This window comes from Gracilinanus agilis, chromosome 6 (genome assembly GCF_016433145.1).
Source record: "Gracilinanus agilis isolate LMUSP501 chromosome 6, AgileGrace, whole genome shotgun sequence".
Classification (NCBI taxonomy): domain Eukaryota; kingdom Metazoa; phylum Chordata; class Mammalia; order Didelphimorphia; family Didelphidae; genus Gracilinanus; species Gracilinanus agilis.
In genome coordinates this window covers 108,512,638-108,517,270 of record NC_058135.1, presented here as the reverse complement: position 1 = coordinate 108,517,270, position 4,633 = coordinate 108,512,638, and the positions used below count along the sequence as shown (strand labels likewise).

The following is a 4,633-nucleotide window of genomic DNA, read 5'->3' as shown; positions in this document are numbered from 1 at the left end:
TACTTAACCTTTCTAGGCTTCAGTTTCCTTATTTACAAAATGGGTATAATAATAGTAATTACCTCATAGAGCTGTGGTGAGGTTTGGAGGAGATACTATATAAAACAGATAGCAATTTACAAACCTAAAATTAAATAAGCATAAATATTAACTTTTATTTTAAAGAATGCAAATATACCTTCTTCTCCCTAGATCTATATAGTTATGATTTTTGTTGCATTTAGTCAAGTCCCAAGACATGTATTTTTTTTAGCCCCAAAACCATGGCATTCAGCACCTAGGTTTCCAAAAAGTATAAATGTACATTTAATGTTCATATCTAATCATTGCATATTTTTCTTGGATTTTTTTAAGAGGAGGATGAGATTTTATTTTCCTGTGCTTGACCTGACATCCCATTATTAATTGGAAACTTGTTCAGGGTATGTTCAATAATAATCATTTCTAGCTCTTCATGACATGACTCATCATGTTATTGAAGGGAATAACTCCCACCATGCTACTAGAATCTATGTACTTTTCATCAGTAATAATATCCACTTCATTCATAGCCATTGATTTAGTATTCAAGAAACAAATGACTTTGGGGGGACAAAAACATTAAAGGTGTAAATATTTTTGTGAGGTATATATATATATATATATATATATATATATATATATATATATGTATGTATGTATGTATGTAATCTAACAATGTAAGAAATGCCTAGTGAAGAATCTCCTTTCACCAAAGCAGATCAACAACTTTGTTGTAATTTGTAAGTTTTGAAGATTACCTGATTGTCATGTAGCATAGACCTGCATGCAACCAAGTTATTCCCTCTTACCAGTGAGAGCTCTTGAACAAGCATCTTAAGACAGTGCCTCTTCTGTTCCAGAAGTAGACTCAAAAAATAAGCAAAAGACAAAGGAAAAAAATCTGACCATAGAAAATGTTTATGGTGACAGATATCCAAAACACATAGTGTGAAGAGGACAACAATGTTGAAATAGATACATGTGAAACCTGAAAGGAAAATGTGAAATGGTGTCATCCCCCCCAAAAGAAACTCCTAGAGGAGCTCAAAAATGATTTAAAAATCAAATAAGAGATAGAAGAAAAAGTGGGAAAAGAAATAAAATTAATAGAAGAGAATCATTTTTTAAAAGTCAATAGCTGGCTAAAGGAAACACAAAAAATGGGAAAAGATATATAAAAACTTACCAAAGAAAAAAACTTCCTAAAAAACATAATTAACCAAATGGGAAGAGTGGCATGAATAAAAATGGAAATAGGAAAGTGAAAACTTAAGAAATCCAATAAGATTCAACTGTTTGTTCTTGCTTGAGGACAATGTACTTGCAACTCTTAAGAACATTATTATTATAAAAGGAATTTAGAAGGAGTATATATAAGCAAAGGGCATTGGAATGGGTTGAATATGAAGGAATGGTATTAAAAACAGAATTAAGGGGTAAAAAGGAGCAATACATTGGGAGAAGAGGGAAAGAGAAGTAGAATGGGACAAATTATCTCACATATGAACTTGCAAAAGAGTACAGTGGAGGGAAAGACAGGGGGTAGTGGTGTAGGAACACATTTAGGGATAGGTTAATTTCTACGATTACTTAAAGGAAGGGAATTTAGAGATAAGCCCTGGGAAAGATTCTGGGAAGAGAAAGGAATTGTGGGAGTCTGAACTGAAAATAACTGACTTCACTTCCTTCTTGGATTTTGACCAGACTTGAGGGAGGTTTTGACTCTCTGCCTGAATTTCCACCAAGCTGAAGGAGGGGTTTTGCCCTAAGAGATTTTCCCTGGATAGTCAAGATTTCATGGAGAATCCTTTGACTTCTAGGTAGAAAATTTATTTGGAGGAAACCATTTTCTCTGAGTCCAAAAATCATCTGCCAGTGGTCCATGTACCAGAAATCCTCTTGGCCTAAGGTAATCCAAAGATTTTCATCTGGACTTTGGGTTACTTAGTGCAGCCAAAAGAAGGCTATTCCCTTTCTTTTGGTAATCACTAGTGGGAAGATTAGGACAGAGTCATATGGGTTTGGTGGGTTTCTTAGGTAGAACAGGGAGCGTTCAGCAGAGCTCACAGAAGAAACAGAAGGCTCTCCTTAAGCGTGAGACTTAGAAGTTGGGCAGAGTTAGTTTGAAGAGTGCTAGGGTCCTACCTACCCTTTATTCCCTTTTTAAAATAAACTTTATTTCCATAAGCCAAGGGGTTTTGTGCTTCACTGGCCCTAGGGAGTTCCTAGGTGGGTCATAACATCTAGCATCTCTCTAGGACAGTTCCCCATTACAGTGGGTAATGTTTGATCCTCACTTTCATTGGAATTGGCTTAAAGAATGAATAACATCCACACCCCAGCTGTGTAAAATCTATCATACCCTATAGGGAAATAGGTGGGGAGGGGAATAAGAGATAGGAAGGGTTAATAGAAAGAATGGTGGATTTGTGGAAGTGATAATCAAAGATAAAACATTTTTTTCAGTAAGGAAAGCATGGAAGAGAAAGAATGACAGACTTGGCATTGCATGACCCAGACATGACTTTGTTTGTCATTGTGACACAAGTATGTTATGACAGTGCAAAATACAGGTATGTTGTATGCCATTGAATGATATGGATATGCCATTACATTAATCACATTAAACATTCATATCATTGAATGATGTTACCTGAGAGATTTTTAGATTGTTTCACATAATCTACTTGGTAGTGTCATGGTATGGGCTCCTATAGTAGTTTAGAGGGGAATTGGATTCAAATGAGATAGTTATAAGCTATTTAACAGTTAACAAAAGAAAATCTACTTAGCCATAAAAGCAGAAGGGTATGCAGTGAATAAAGGGATATTCATCCAATATGAAGCTCTGATTCAGCTGATTTTTCCAAGTGTTGTTCCTGCTACTGGTCAAAATTTTCAGGAAGAAGTTCCATCCCCTCATATCCTTCAAGTTTGTACCATCCATGCTAGAATGTATGTCAATGACCCAAAATTAAATATCTTGATCAACCAAATTATGAATACAATTTCAATACTTCTTTAGGAATAAATCAATATGTAGCTCTTAACAGAACATGTATCTAAGAGACCTTGGACTTACCTGCCTCTTTTTATTTTGGGGTGTGTGTTTGTGTTTGTGTGTGTGTGTGTGTGTGTGTGTGTGTGTGTGTGTGTGCATTTTCTTGAACATGGGTGACTAGTGACTAGCCAATAATTCTGAGGAATTTAAGCTATTGGACTACCTTTGTCTTTCAGGAGTTTCTGGGCTCTTGAGCTCATGCTGGCTGCCTGTGAGATACTTTCTGCCATTGCAACAATATTTTGGAGATGGAAAGCTGACCCCCAATAGGAGGATTAATGATCCCCTGTCTGCCTATCTGTGTAAGGGATTTGGACCTTTACTAAGTGCTTAGCAGTACAAGGCTGAAATGAAAGGGGCCACCTTTAGGCATGCTCCCCAGAAAGAATGGCCACTGTTGCAAGTGTTTTGGGTACAAATGACTCCATTTCTAATCAATCACATTGGCTAAGAGTTCCTGACAAAAATTAAAAAAATAAATCCAAATATACCATTATATAGTTTATTCCTTGACTGATTGTTCCATATATTTTATCTCCTGATATGCAATGTAGTATCATAGGATGTATCACATCATATATCTTAGAAGTCATCTAGTCCAATTCCTGCCTTTGTCAGATGAAGAAACTGAGGTCTGAGCAAATTAAATGATCAAACACATATAAATCACCAATTGCCATCTTTAAATACAAGTATTTTAACTTCAGAGTCAATTTTTTTTATCATGAAACACAACATTTCCCATAATTGGAAGAGAATAGAATATCAAAATAAAATCAGAAAATCATCTCCTTACAAACCTCTCCTATATATTCTTCCAGTTAAAATTCACTTTGAGTAACAAGCTTCCATTTTGCTTGGCAAATGGCAAATAGAATCTTTTTTTAACATTTAATAATTTTTATTTTTTTAGAAAAGTTAACATGAAAAATATGGAACGCTTCACGAATTTGTGTGTCATCCTTGTGCAGGGGCCATACTAATCTTCTCTGTATCGTTGCAATTGTAGTATATGTGCTTCCAAAGTGAGCACGGCAGATAGAATCTTACCAAATTGCATTTTGAGAAAGAAGTATATAATTTGGGAGCACTGAAAACATGGTAGGAATTGATAGCATATATGATTTTAAATAATATGAAGCAAAAAAAGTGCTATGAAAACAAGGAAGACAGGAGGTAAGTAGGCGGAGGGAAGAATGTTACAATTTCATCTAAAATCTCATTGGTGGCTGGTAAGTCACTAAAAGTGAATTCTCTGTTACTATTGGCATAGTTGTAATACAAGAGTTTTTCAAAGCAGAAGGTGTGAAGGTATACCCTGTTATGGCATTCTGGGGAACTCTGTCTACTCCAGTTCAATCCTGTCTCCTTATTCTATGCAAACCCAGTGCATCCCACTTCAACCAAGTATTAACCAACATAATATAGTAATTTGCACATAGTAGATGGTCAATAATTATCTGCTGGCTGAGTGAATTAATTCATTAAAATTATTTCTAGAAAACAAAAGAAAGAGAAAATAGAAGGCATATATATAAATATATATAATAT

The 4,633-nt window shown here is 35.0% G+C and overlaps 1 non-coding gene across 1 annotated transcript; it reads right to left on the bottom strand.

Moving 5' to 3' along the window:
* Positions 1-4,008: 4,008 nt before the first annotated feature.
* LOC123253198 lies at positions 4,009-4,115 on the bottom strand. Its single transcript, XR_006506573.1, has one exon. It is a non-coding gene; the product is annotated as a U6 spliceosomal RNA (small nuclear RNA).
* Positions 4,116-4,633: the final 518 nt, after the last annotated feature.